This window comes from Scylla paramamosain, chromosome 36 (genome assembly GCF_035594125.1).
Source record: "Scylla paramamosain isolate STU-SP2022 chromosome 36, ASM3559412v1, whole genome shotgun sequence".
NCBI lineage: Eukaryota > Metazoa > Arthropoda > Malacostraca > Decapoda > Portunidae > Scylla > Scylla paramamosain.
Window position 1 is genome coordinate 6,836,908 of NC_087186.1, and position 15,000 is coordinate 6,851,907.

The 15,000-nt window shown below is 40.4% G+C and overlaps 1 protein-coding gene and 1 long non-coding RNA gene across 6 annotated transcripts in view; one reads left to right on the forward strand and one right to left on the reverse strand.

Annotated features, from left to right (window-relative positions):
• The window catches only part of LOC135090885 (glycine receptor subunit alpha-2-like), a 53,648-nt gene that overhangs the window by 30,399 nt on the left and 8,249 nt on the right, over window positions 1-15,000 (reverse strand). For all 5 annotated transcript variants that reach the window (XM_063988039.1, XM_063988038.1, XM_063988043.1 and 2 more), the window contains exon 2: window positions 49-119. The gene's annotated coding sequence lies outside the window, so the exon portion shown is untranslated. The remainder of the gene's footprint in view (window positions 1-48; window positions 120-15,000) is intronic.
• The window catches only part of LOC135090888 (uncharacterized), a 31,510-nt gene that overhangs the window by 11,234 nt on the left and 5,276 nt on the right, over window positions 1-15,000 (forward strand). The window lies entirely within an intron of this gene.

Consider the following 15,000-nt stretch of genomic DNA (forward strand, 5'->3'; position numbering starts at 1 on the left):
CGTGTTGCGTCCCCATGTTGCGTCCCCGTGTTGTGCTGATGTGCTTACCCCAGCAGGCAGATAGGCAGCAGTAGGATGCAGGCTAGAGGACCCCACAGGATACGCCGCGTCCCCGCCATCTGCAACACAATAATAGACTTACACAACAACACAACAATGCTGCAACACTACAGTAAGACAAGTAAAAAAAAAAGCTTTTATGCAACAGCACTACCACAGTAAAAAAAAAAAATCTTATACATCAACACTACAACACTACTACAATAAAACAAGTAGAAATACAATAAACTAATACAAAAAATAATAAAAAAAAACCACGTCATATTTCTAACACATCACCAGAAACACAATTTACTAACCAAATTCAAGGACAGGATCAGTTGTAGTAGTAAATATTTGCAACACTACGGTAACACATCACCTCTCCAACACTCGCATAACACAACTTGTAACACTAACCCAAGGGAACTCAAGAATCTCAGTCCACGCAACACGCCACGTTTTCAACACTCGATTAACAACTTGCAACACTTAAAGGACAGAATCAGACGTCACACTTCACGCAACACATCACACTTGTAACACTCGAGTAACACAACCAGTAATACTAACCCAAGGAAAGTCAAGAATCTCACTCCACGCAACACATAACTAAACAACACTCCGGTAACAACTTGCAACACTAAATCAAGGACATTGTCAGGCGAAGCACTTCACGCAACACAACTTGTAACACTAACTCGAGTAAAGTCAAGAATCTCACTCCACGCAACAGATAATAAATAAACCTTCAATAAAACTTGCAACACTTAGAGGACAGCCAGGCACTTCACGCAACAGATGACACTTGCAAAACTCAAGTAATTCAACTTGTAAGACTAGCTCGAGGAAAGTCAAGAACCTCACCCCACGCAACACATAACTAAAAACACTAGTGATAACTTGTAACACTAAAAGGACAAACAGGCGCCGCAGTTCACGCAACACATCACACCTGCAACACCAGTAAGGCAACTTGAACATTTATTCAAGGAACAAATTAGGCGCTTAGCAAAACATCTCGCAACATTAACACAAGAGCATGGCCACACACAACACATTCGCAACACCCCAGTAACACAATTCACATTTACAGAAAAATATCATGACAACACACTCACAACACCCCAGTAACACAATATAAAACCCAAACACAAAGACAGAATCAGGTGCTGGGCTCTACGCAACACACCACACTCAACACGTCACAATGGGAACACTGGGAACACAGCTTTACAACACAGCTTCCTTCCGTGCCTCCCTGTCGCTGTCTCCCGTGAACCACCGCTCTGATTCACAACACACGGCTGCCTTCTTCGTGTTCCAATCCCGGTAACACCTCACGCAACATCACACAGACCCAGTAACACATGCAACTGAGACAGTAACACGATTCGAACAAGGGAGTGACGCGTGACAAGTTGTAGCTTCAGCCTAACACCGTTTCTTTGCCCGCGTCGTAATGAAAGTCTAGATAAATTTCGTGACCAGTTTAATGGAAAGGAGAAGGTTAGTGAACTAGTGATGTAAAATTTGACCTAAACTGGCAGTCTGGTTTCTTTTTCCTTGTCAAAATGGGTTCTGTTTCAAGAATCTGTATTTTCGTAACATTATAGTCTCATAAGGATTGTTTTGAAAGGCCACGTAGAGAATTAATCATGAGTGCTTTTCTCCACTGGTGATGCAGATTACGAATGATACTGTCACCGGAATAACTTGAACTAGTATTTAAGAGACTCGTATTTCTTAAACATTATAAGCCCTCGCAAGGAGTGTTTTCAGCCGGGGTCACTAGATAGAGTAATATAGATTACTTATTGTACCATCACTTGGATAACTTTTAAAACTTTTGTTAGTTTTCCAAAGACTTTATTATTATTATTATTATTTTATTTATTTATTTTTTTACATCATAGGTTCTCGTAAGGACTGTTTTCAAAGGCCACGTATATAATTAATCGGATTATCATGAGTTCTTTCCTTCACCAGAGCCTGTTGAAAGTGGTCGAGATGAGACACTGAAAGGTCTGAGAATACGACTCTTGGGTACCTACATTTCACACTCCCCCTCGCCTGGCGCTGGTCGGGGCAATGGCACCATAAATTCACTGAGGAGGAAGACACCGGACGCACTAGCCTCCACCAATAAATTCCCGGGATCTCTACTTATGCGTCTTTTCCTTAATACAGAGTCACGGAAGGGCGGGAATTCTCTTCTCTATCCCAGTCATACTCGGTACAATTTTCCTGCGGAGGGAACTGAGCTGGGGTAAGCCACGCACGGTTCACTAGGTCAGCGACACAGCGACATTACTCTGCAAGGCTCTAGCTAAACTTACACGGATTTTAAGGGTGTTTCTATGCTTCTAGTGACAGATTATTAAGATTTCTATATTACCAACAGGAGAAACACTCTTGAGAACCCGAATAATAATCTCTGTGGCCTTTGAAAATAGTTGAGGTGAAAGCAAAGCGTTTCTGAATACAGACTTCACCCACACCGCCACAGGCTTACCGCCAAGAAAATCTCATTATTTTCCTTGTTTACCACTGTGCTTATTCCCGACACCACCGCTGCCACATTCTTCCCGTCCTGGCAAACATGTTGATAATATATTCCAGTTTTATACTTGCAAAACTAGCACAAGAACATGGCCGCTCAACACACTTGCAATACCCCAGTAATACAACGCGCAACATTTACAGAACATGGCCACACATAAGACACTCGCAACACTCGAGTAACACAGCTCGTAACACTAGCAAAGAAACGTGGCCACACACAACACACTCACAACAACCCAGTAACACAACTCGCAACATTTACACAAAAACATGGCGACATAACACTCATAACACTCAGTAACACAACTCACAACATTTACATAAAAAAAAGTGACGACAGCACACTCACAACACCACAGTAACACAACATACAACCCAAACTCAAGAACACCATCAGTTTCTGAGCTCCACGCAGGACATCACACGCAGCACATCACACTGGGAACACTGGAAACACATCTTCACAACACAGTTCCCTTCCGTGCCTCCCAGTAACACCTCGCACAGCAGTATATGTAAGCAGTTTTGTAATTATAAAGACCATACGTAGTTAACCTTGTAATCCCTCTTTTCTTTCACGTTGTGACAGAAAGCTTCTCTACAACGCTGGCAATGTTGATACACCTTGTAATGAATAGTGAAATGGTTAATTCTCACCATTAATTTCTCACAATAAACCAACGCGAACGCTGATTACTACGTGATAATACGTATTCCTCGCTTCTCGTGCTCTTCATGTGTTACGTATTGATCTATGCTAATGAGGAATATCTTAGCCATTTCTAATTTAAAACTTTCTCTGATTAATAGTAATATTATAGCGTTATGATTTTAGATTACATTTCATACGTCTATATTCCTTATGTGTTAGTATCGGTGACTGTATTCCCTCCCTTCGTATTCTGTACCGTATTGATGATCTCTATGTGAATCAGTAAAGCCTCGTAGAATGAGACGAAAAATGATGGAGTTACAATACTCTATCACTCGCTTCCATCCTTGACACCTTTATGTATTTTTGTAACTCACTGGATGGAGAGAGCGGTGAGAAAGGGAAACACAGAAAGGGAATGAAGAAAGAAAGAACAAATCAAGGAAGGAAGAGAAATGGACAGAAAGAGAAAAGGAAGAGAAGAAGAAAGATAACAGGCGGGAAAGATAAAAAAGAGAACGAGAGGAAAGAGAGGATAGGAAGAAGATATAACGGAAGAAAGGAAAAATAGAGGCAACAGGCTTTGAGGATACAATGAAAAATAGAACAGCTGGTGAATCAGCCTTTGTGTTTCTGTTCAAAGCATTCGTGTCCTCTATTGCGCTCCAGAGACCTGTATTCAGATACGCTTTGCTCTCACCACGGCTATTCTCCAAGGACACACAGATGATTAGCCTGGTTTTCACGAGTGTATCTCCTGTTGACTATATACAAATCTTGTTAATCTGTCACTAGAACAGTAAAATACCCTTTTAAAAACTGTTTTACTTCAACTAGAGCCTTTTGAAAGTAGTGGAGGTGAGGCGTAGGTGTTTCAGAATACGATACAGAGTAATCACCACTGCACTTAATCCTCACCATCTTTTTTCAGAACACGCCTCCACAAATCCAGACTGAGACACGAGAGTACATTTTATTCCTCCCGTGGTCCATCCTCAAAGCACTACTAACCTTCACTGACCTGGGTAGTAATGGGAACTGTATAAACTCCTCACTACTGGGAAATTCTGGCAATAAACCTCCATTAATCCAGATAAAGGCGCGAGAATACGTTTTAATTCTCCACCTGAATTATCTTCAAAGCTTTCCTAGTCTCCTCTGAGCTCAGGAGTAACGAGCAATTACTTTCAAGTCTAGATTGTTTTTTTTTTTTTTTTTTACAATTTTTTATTTTCTATTTTATTTATTTATTTATTTTTTTTTTTATATAAGAGGGACCTCGGCCTAGAGTAAAAAAGTCTATAGAAAGAAAGGCCCAACGAAGCTGCTAGTCCCCAGAGAGAGTAGCCAAAAGGGTTATCCAAAATTTGAGGATAAGTGTCAGGTTATCTAGTGAACTTTTAGCCTTCCTTTCACAGTATGCAGGGAACAGTTACCATTAGGAGTCACTGAGTAAATGGTTCTCTCCATACGATAAGGGCAATGATGAATGTGGTGAGGCGGTGCAGACTTTGGTGGAAAAAATTATGTTTTTATGACTTTACTGGTGTAGTTTCTAATGGTACACACACTGCTATGCATTTTAGGGTAAAAGGCGCTGTTTGTACGCGTTTTGCTGCATTTTCAAGTGACCAGATTTATTTTTTCTATTCTTTTAGCTTTCTGAGGATAATGTCTTGCCATCCGACCGTTTTTTTCTTCCGAGGGCGATTTTGGAAAGAATTATGGTTGTAAGCCAAGTACACCAGTGTGCTCAGAAAACAGTTGGTAGTACTTAGAAGGAGGCCAGAGGGGAGACCGAAGACTGGAGACGTTGCGGGAAGACACAGGAAGGTTGAGTGTCAGGGGGGAGATGGTCTGTGACGCAAAAAAAAAAAAAAAAAAAACTTGAAGAGACTCATAAACGTTGAGCAGAATGATGATGATGAAGGTTAGTGATGCCAGCTGGTGACTCCCCCTTGCCGTACGTGGTGCATTGCTGACAGGCGGGGAGTGGGGATGGGGAGATTAAACGAGTCTCCCCTTTGTACACAACCCGGAACAGAAAACAGACTCAGCTCAGACTCACTGACCGAGTTAACATACCAAGAGTGAGGAAGAAAAATGTGGCTTTAAATCAAGAGAAATGTTGCGTCTAAAGGAAAAAAGGAAAAAAAAGAAAGAGAATCGAGGAATACATAAATTTTTCCCTCTCTGTATTTTACCCTGTTTATGAAGCAAGTGATGGGAAGGTGCAGGAGAGAGAGTGAGTGGGGTGAGGTGAGAGAGGAGAGAGAGAGAGAGAGAGAGAGAGAGAGAGAGAGAGAGAGAGAGAGAGAGAGAGAGAGAGAGAGAGAGAGAGAGAGAGAGAGAGAGAGAGAGTATGCGGTATGGGGGAAAACATGCGGAGGAGGAAATGAGAGAGAAGAGGAATAGGAGGAAAGGAGAGAAGGGAAGATGGAGGAAGGTAGAAAGGGAGGAATTAGAGGAGCATGCGGCAGAGAAGGAAAAGATGTGCAGGAGGAAAAGATTATGTCAGTTCAGAATTCTTGGCTGTTGCCTAGAGGCGGCGGGAAAAGGGAGGAGGAGGAGGAGGAGTGGGAGGAGGAGGAGGAGGAGGAGGAGGAGAAGGAGGAGGAGGGGCACAAAGAGAATAATTAAACTGTAGGAAGAGAAAAATTGTGAGACTAAAAAGAAATAAAAAAAAATAGATAAATGTACAAAGCGCATCATTAAAGTAAGTAAAAGTAATTAATAAAAAAAGACAAAAAAAGAGCAAAAAAATGCAGAGGAATGTAATAATGCGATGCCAAGATAAGGGAAATATGATGAAGACACAAATCCTCTCAGGAAATCTATATGCAGGGAACTAGAATGAAAATTATGAGAGAAAATGAAAAGAGGGATGAAGGAGGAATGCATAAGAGGAAGGGGAGTTGATGGAAAGAAGGAAGGAAGCGAAGAGATGGAGAGAAATGGATGAGAGAAGGAGGAGATTAGCAGAAGATGAAAAATAAGGAAAGAGAGAAGGACAGGAAAAATACAGAGAAGGAATGGAGAAAGAAGGGAAAGATTAAGGAAGGAAGGAAAATGGACAGACAGAGAAAAGGAAGAGACGAAGAAAGGGAGAAATGAAAAGAGAAGGACGAGGGGAAAGAGAGGATAGGAGGAAGATAGACGGGAAGAAAGGATATGTAAAAAAGAAAGGAGGGGGAAAGAAGAAATAGAAGAAAGAGAAAGAGGGGAAGGGGAGAAAGGATTCAGAGATAAAGAAAAAAATATAAGGGTAGGAAAAGAGGAGGGAAAGGAAAAAGCTGTAGGAAATGAAGAGAGTGAGGGGATGATAGAGCAGAGAAAAGGAGGAGGGTATTAAAAGAGAGAAAAAGTAATAATAATAAGAGGATAAGGATAGGAAAAGAGGTTGAGGAAAGAAGAGGAGTTCTAGGAAAGGAGGGGAATAGGGAATAACAGAGCAAAGGAAAGGAAGAGGGTAATAACAAAGGAGAGAAGGGAAGGAAGTAATAATGATAAAGGGAAGAATAAGGTGGACATGCAAGAGGGAGAGAGAGAGAGAGAGAGAGAGAGAGAGAGAGAGAGAGAGAGAGAGAGAGAGAGAGAGAGAGAGAGAGAGAGAGAGAGAGAGAGAGAGAGAGAGAGAGAGGCATGTAAGGATGCAGTGTTAGTATTGATCCTACAGACAGATCCTGCGACACACACACACACACACACACACACACACACACACACACACACACACACACACACACACACACACACACACACACACACACACACACACACACACACACACACACACACACTAGTCATTGGCGTGCACGTGAATTTTTTAAAAGGTAAGAAGTGCCGCACAAAATGTGTGTCTGTGTGTGTGTGTGTGTGTGTGTGTGTGTGTGTGTGTGTGTGTGTGTGTGTTTGTGTACGTATTGACATTGTGTGCATGAAGGGAAATGGTTACACACACACTCTCTCTCTCTCTCTCTCTCTCTCTCTCTCTCTCTCTCTCTCTCTCTCTCTCTCTCTCTCTCTCTCTCTCTCTCTCTCTCTCTCTCTCATATAAACTCACCTGTCCCAGCCTTCACTCAACACACCTGTACATAATTAACCCAAATTACCTGGAAAAAACGTCACCTGATAACCTGGACTAGCTTATATTACCTTTACTAATTCATATTAAACACACACACACAAAAAAAAATCACGCTACCTTTGTTTCATCCAAGGTGACATAGAATACTAAACATGACCAGGCCTATATTGCACGCCCCAATTACACGTTGCCTAATTACCTGTGGGCGGGTACCGAAGTGTAAAAATGGTGGAAGAGAAGGTCTGACTCGTTCTCTATAGTTTGCTTTTTAATGTAAGAGACGTACTGGCCAAGGACAATATAAAGAACGCAACAAAAAAAAAAAAAGGCCCACTGATTTGCCAATTCTAGAGGGAAAGACAAAATGGTCATCAAAATTGGCGGGTAAGTGTCTTTATCTTTACTTTCACGGTGTATTTGTGAGTCTTGTCTTATTGTTACTCGTTTAAATTTCTGATGATGAGTGTTTTTATAAAGGTTACATAAATGATTTGGTCAGTTTTCTACAGGTATTAATTTCTTTCAACAGTGCAGTGTTTTTTTTTTAAAGTATCACTAGAACGTTGAAAACACCCATCCCTTAAGGTACTGTTTTTTCTAAGAAACACAGATGATTAGCCAGAACCTGGCTAATCATCGTATTTTTTTCTTTTCACTAGAACCATAAAAACACCCACTAGCTCTCTTTTCTAAACTACACATATGATTAGTCAGATTCTCACATGTGTTTTCCTTATAATATTGCAGAATTCTGTTTAATCTGTCTCTTGAACCATGAAAACCGTTTTCTATGGTTACACAGAGGATTAGTTAGGTTAGTGCAGAATCCTTGGTTAAACTATCACTTAAAACTTGAAAACCCGAAAACCTTCCAGTGAAGCGTGTTTAAAGTAGTCGAGATGAGACTCCGAACTTTTTGGAATATGAAAGGTTGTCTCACATTTAAGTCTTTCCTACCGACTAACTACACAGCGTCAATGTTTATGAGTGCATTTGCTTCACGGACTGACAGCTGTATTGGGAAGACGTTTGGAATACTTGTTTAGACGTTAAAATGTAGAAATGAGAGAACGAGGGATTCCTAACTTTTGTATTATAAGAGAGAACGTGTAATATTGCAACAGCCATGAGCGGGTGAAGACAATATCGGAAAATATTTTATCTGAAAAGTGAAATATGCCAAAAAAGGAAAAAAAAAAAGTGTCATTCATAAACTTTTGATTATAAGGGAAAAAGTGTAATGTTGCAACAGCCATGCGTGGATGAAATCGTTTGCTTGTTTGGAAATTGAAATATTGCATAAGAAAATGGAGTGTTACATAGATTATGGATTGTAAGAGGAAAGAATAGGACATACAGATAAAAAAATTTGAGACTACTTGCTTTTAAAAGAAACATGAAAAATATACAAAGAATAAAACTATAACGTGAGGATCAGAAGAGGAAAAAGTGAGGAAGAAAAGTATAAGATTCCAGCACATATTCTGAGAAAAAGGTGTTTTTTTTGAGAGTTATAAATTAAAGTGTGGAAGGAAGAAAAGAACAATAAAGTTAGGGCAATAAAAAAAAGAAAATGGAAGAGGAAGAGAAAGAATGAGAGAGAGAGAGAGAGAGAGAGAGAGAGAGAGAGAGAGAGAGAGAGAGGAGAGAGAGAGAGAGAGAGAGAGAGAGAGAGAGAGAGAGAGAGAAGAGAGGAATGAAGGTGGAAATAATGTATACAAAGAAACAAAAAAAGACCAATCCATTGATTGATTTAGCATTACAGGAACAAAAAAAGATTACAAATAAAGAAGAAAACAAAAAAATGAGGAGAGAGAGAGAGAGAGGAGAGAGAAGAGAGAGAGAGAGAGAGAGAGAGAGAGAGAGGAGAGAGAGAGAGAGAGAGAGAGATATTAAAAGACCTCATTTTCACCCACACAAACAAATGAACCACACTCACCTTCATTACAGACAAACTCAAGGAAGTTCTATATTTCCCTTACCTTTTTTGAACTTGATAACATAAATCAGGGTTCCCTTACGAGCCTAATTAGGTTCCTCTGGGAAAGTAATTAGAGGGAAGAAAACTAATGGAGTGTTAAGCAAGGGTCATTAAGAGAGGATTGCTTCCCTGCCTTACTGCTTGTGTTATCTTCCGAACTCACCTTTGTCACTCCTGTACTTCCCTCGCCCCTCGTTACTCTTGCTTTATATTGTCAGCTTCACCTAGTTTTGCGTTTTAATCTGCGTTTTTTTGGCAGAATTTCCCTTTTTTCTCTATATTTTGTTATCATTATCTTATTTCATACTCACTTTCACTTTCAGTTTTCTTGTTGTATGTTATTATTTTTTATATCTAGTTTAGCTTCTAATCTACGCTATTTTGGTAGAATTTTCCATTTATTTCTTCTATTTTTGTTTTTATCAGTTAATCACTTCGTTTTTCCCTTCGTTATTCCTCAGTTTCTCTATTACTTTATCATTTTCATCTTTACCTAGTTTTGTGTTTAAGCTAGATTATTTTGGCTGAATTTTCCTTTTATTTCTCTTATTTTATCTTTCTTCATCAGTTTCGTTTTTCCCATCGTTATTACTCTGCTTCTTTGTTACGCTTTTTTATTATCATTATTTTTAGCTAGTTTTCCATTAGATTTATGTTATTTTGACAGAATTTTCCATCTATTTCTATTATTTGATTATCATTATTTGTATTTCCTCATCAGTTTATTATTTAATTTTCCTCTTCGTTATTTCCCGCTTTGTTATTATCTTTACCTCATTTTGCATTTAATCTACGTAATTTTGACATAATTTTCCACTTATTATCCATATGTATTTGGTTATTACCCATATTTTAATTTCATCACTTTATCACTTCAGTTTCCCCTTCGTTATTCCACCTTTTTTCATTGCTGTTATTATTATTACTATTTTTCCAGGTTTTTGCGTCATTTTTACATTATTTTAATACAGTTCTCTATTTGTTCCTCGTATTTTATCGTAACCATCTTAATTTCCTACGTTCATTAATTTACAGTTTTCTTTCCCCCCCCTCTCACTTGCTTCCCATTTTTTTCGTTCGTTGGTAATTGAATTTTCTCGTGGCTTTATACATTTCCTTCATTAATATCTTCCACCTTCCGGATTTGGTTATGTTCCTTATTCCCATTTCCGATCCACGTGAATTTATATTTCCTTCCTTGCATTTACATCATCCGCTGCGGTATTTCCTTCCCCCCCTTACTTTTCCTGACTTCCTGCCTGGCGCTCTTTCCTCTCACTTCCCCTCCCTTTTCCTTCCCTCCCTCATCCCTCTCTCCTCTTTGTGGCTTTCCCTCACGACTCCACCTCTAAACTCCTCCCTTTTCTCTCCATCCAAGGTACCTCATCCTCTTTTCTCCTGATCTTCTCTCCCCATATCTTCTCTCCATTTAAAGATGATTCCTCAAATCCAGGCCTATATTTTTGTGTCACTCAGTAAGTTATCCCCTAAATCCAGCGTATTTTCTCTCCTTTCCCTTTTTCTTTGTCTTTTTACCATTTCAGTGTCATTTCGTTCTTATTCTTTAATCACTCTCTCTCTCTTTCTTTCTCTCTCTCTTCCCTATTTTCTTCTTTTCTATCTTTTTTTTACATTCTCCATTTACTCTGTTTCTCCCCTCATGAATTTATCCTATCATCAATTTTTTATTATCTTTTCTCTCCTCCCTATTTTCTTACTTTTATATTTCCTTCTACTTTTTACTCTATTTCTCTCCTCTTAAATTTATCATATCATCGATCTTCTGCTTTCTTCTCTTCCTTACATTTCGCTTTCTTCCTACTTTCATTCTTTCTCTTTTTCAGATTCATATCATCCTTTTGTTTCCTCCTCCTTGTCTCCCTCCCCTTTCCACCTCCTATCCATATTCATTTTTCTTCCTTACTCCTTTGATTTATTTCCCCCTCACCTTTTTTTTTTTTTTCTCTTCTCTTCTTAGTTTTCCTATTGTCTTCGATTTTATTTGCTTTCCGTTTCCTTTTTCGCTTTAGTTTTTTTTTCTTTTTTATCTTTGCTATTCTCACTTTGTATCTCTCCATCCAAATTCGTTTCATTGGTATTTCCCTCTCTTTGTTCTCCTTCTGTTACCCTCTTCATCACTTCCTTTTCTCTCTCTCTCTCTCTCTCTCTCTCTCTCTCTCTCTCTCTCTCTCTCTCTCTCTCTCTCTCTCTCTCTCTCTCTCTCTCTCTCTCTCTCTCTCTCTCATCACACCATCATTTCCCTTCTTCCTTACCTTCCCATCTTACTCCCACACTTCTTTACTCCCCACGTGACTTGCTTCCTCCTTACCTCTCTTCCCTTCCCCTCTTCCCCCTCTTCCCCCCTTCCCCCTTCTTTCGCGGTGCCAAGATAGCCCCAAGTTACCTGTGTAAGTCATGCTTTGCTCAGCCTACTCCTGCGGTGATTAAGAGCAGGTGCAGGTGACCGCGATCTCTTGTCACCTGCCGATAAAGTATTCAGGTCTTCTCTGATTTATGAGTGTGATTACAGGTAAGACGGTGGGTGACTTAATTGATGAGGTAGGGGTTGTGCAGGTGAGATGGTCAGGTGAAGGGGTGGTGGTGGTAGTGGTGGTTGTGGTAGTGTTAGTGGTGGTGGTGGTGGTGGTGGTGGTGGTGGTGGTGGTGGTAGTAGTAGTAGTAGTGGTGGTGGTAGTTGTTGTTGTGGTAGTATTGTAGTAGTAGTCGTAGTAGTAGTAACTAGTAAAATGTCTTGATAATGATGAACGAGCGTTGCCACACACACACACACACACACACACACACACACACACACAGTATCCAGCAGCGCCTCACCACAATTGCCAGCCTCAATTCACTGCAACTCAAAACTTTCCACGAGTGTTTGTCTGTTACCCCATCAATAGATACATTTAATTCTGCGTCTTACTGAGGTCACCTTTGATGGATGGAAATTTCGGAATCTTTTTTTATTGCCTCTTGTTCTCACTTTGTTTCTGCCTTTCTAAATTTGTTTCGTTGTCATTTCCTTTTCCTTGTTCTCGTACCTTCTTAGTCACTTCCTTCTCTCTCTCTCTCTCTCTCTCTCTCTCTCTCTCTCTCTCTCTCTCTCTCTCTCTCTCTCTCTCTCTCTCTCTCTCTCTCTCTCTCTCTCTGATGGAATGTGTTCGGCCTTACCAAGATCACGTGTAATGGATAGAAATTCCTGCATCTTTATTTATTGCATCTCTCGCATCAAACTTATCACAGGAATTTCATCGTGGTCTTGTTTTGAAGCGTGCCGGTTGTGCTGTGCTGCGCTGCGCTTAAAAAATAATGAATGCAAAGAGGAAAAAAGCTAAACGAGTCTATCAAAATCGTGACATTTGAAGACACCACGACCAGCAAGGCGCTTAATTCCATCTCGCAAGAACTCAAAACTTTAAGAAAGATCAAGTTCTTTTCTGTACAGCGTTTCATATAGTGTGTAATTCTACGCCTAAATGTCCGTCTCCTCTCTCGCTGAGATAACATTTAATAGGATGAAACTGCAGGAAATTGAGCAAATCTGTTAAAGTTTTATTCTGTAATTAGCCCATGCTCAAAATGAATGAACTTCGCGTGTTCATTCATGTAAGCATTGTTGGCCAATATTACTTTACAAATCTCAGTATGCTCAGTTAACAGTCCATGAATTGCCGAGAGTCTGTTGCTCGTGTGCAGTGCAACCCCAGATTTGATGAACTCAGTTATGTATAGTCACGCTTACTAATTTCTCTCCCCTACGCTCGAACCACCCTCTCTGCCCCTCACCATGGCTGTTAGAGTGACTTCAAACAACATTTACACAGGGGTATGTGGGAGAGGGTGGGGGGGCAGAGAGGGTGGCTTATTAGAGCTAACGCCCAGAACTTACCGGGCAGAAATTAGTAGGCGTGACTGTACATGTGCAGGATGCGTGACACAGCTCATGTTAGTTATTGAGAAATCATGATGCGAGACACCTTCCACTGTGAGCAAGTTACCCACCACCTCCTCCCAGCAGGAGTGATGAGAACCCTCAGCACGTGAGACTGAAGGATTTCTGGTGCCACGTGATGTTCCATAACTGTCGGTCATGTGCAGCAGTTCCGGAGACTAGCAGGAGGACAGCGTGACGATCAGGCTGGCCGGAGTGCTTTTTTTTTTTTTTCCATCATCTTTGTCTTTATATGTAAGGGGGACTTCGGCCAGTGCCAACAAAAAAAAAAGGGGGAAAAAAGCTCACCATGGTGCCAGGCCCTAAAAGAAAGGGCCAAAAGGATCATTCAGATTGTGTCAAAAAGTGTCTTGGAATGCAACATCCACCCGCCTGAACGTAACTTGGCTAAGCTCGTAATAAAAATGATAGAACGAAGAAAATTTAGTTTCGGTCAAGACAGAAAACACAGGAAGGAAAACAATAATTCAAAACGCGCCCATAGAAAATAGAATTCTTATACCTTTTCACCGATTATAGTAAATTAATATACAGAGAGACAGAAGTACATTTATGAGAGATATAGGAAGTGAAGCGGAATAACACGAAGACACTATGAATAACAAAGGATTCTCTGGGCAATCAGAATAATGTGTTTTTTTTATTTAAGCTCCGCCACGAGTCTGCTCTTATGTACCTGTGTCCCTTGTAATGATAGTGTAAGTGGCTGTAATTACAGGACACGGTATACACACACACACACACACACACACACACACACACACACACACACACACACCATGACTCACATGCGCACTGCAGTCTGGTCTCGTAACTTATAAACCTGAACACGCTGCCAAACATAAATACGAGTCCACGTTCAAGCAGGTGCGCGCGTTCACACACACACACACACACACACACACACACACACACACGTACGCACTTAAATCCGCAGGAAAGCTCCATTAGGTCTGATATTCAACTGGTCAATACACACACACACACACACACACACACACACACACACACACACACACACACACACACAAGGATGCAAACTTTCTTTACTTATTAACACGACAGTTTTGTGCACGGAAGCGAGCGTCAATTGTTTGTTTTTTTCTCTCCCTCTCTTTTCCTTCTTTCTTTTTTTTCTGTTCTCTTTTTTCCCATTCTCTTTTTCTCAGGGGATGGAACACCTGAGTAAAAAAAGAAAAAATTAATTTCTTTCCTCTTCTGTTTTTTTTTTTTCCTGTCTTCAGACGATCGAAGTCTACTTAAAGAGTAATAAGGTATTACAAATTTACTTATGCACGGGTCTCGATGCTTAGAAGTTTGTTTTGTTTGCATCCGGCACACACGATTTGAAGCTTCGATCTGGCGTGCGTGGCGTCTCGAGGCTCAAGTAAACAAACCGTAAGGGTGTTAAGAGGGAGCGTCTTTCTGTGTCTATTTTCCTTCCCGAGGCTTTACGTGTGTGTGTGTGTGTGTGTGTGTGTGTGTGTTTCCCTTCCTTAGCCTTTCTGTGTATCTATCTTGTTGAGGTTTTTTGTGTCTCCCTTCCTAAGCCTTTGTGTGTGTGTGTGTGTGTGTGTGTGTGTGTGTGTGTGTGTGTGTTCATTTCTGGGCCTTTCTGTTTGTGTTTGTCTCGCTTCCTGAGTCTTTGTGTATCTCCCTTTGTCAGTTTCCTTCGGCTGCCACCAGGAAAGCTAGTCAATATATAATTTTTATTGACT